Raw genomic sequence first — 205 nt, 5'->3', positions numbered from 1 at the left:
CCATTAAATAAACTAAAATTATAAATTTCACTGTGGCACCCACTTTTCTTACTCTTTCATCCTATTACTTTACACCAATAGCTTCCTACTATACACATTATAATAAACATTTTATATTTTTCATGCTTTTTAAATTTTTTTAATCTCAATAATATTCCCATTTTTGTCAAAAGGTGTTAAAATATATCAAATGCTCCCAAAATAA

The sequence above is a fragment of the Trypanosoma equiperdum genome, assembly GCF_001457755.1.
Source record: "Trypanosoma equiperdum strain OVI genome assembly, contig: ctg_1887, whole genome shotgun sequence".
NCBI classification, from domain to species: Eukaryota; Euglenozoa; class Kinetoplastea; order Trypanosomatida; family Trypanosomatidae; genus Trypanosoma; species Trypanosoma equiperdum.
This window is presented reverse-complemented; position numbering follows the sequence as displayed.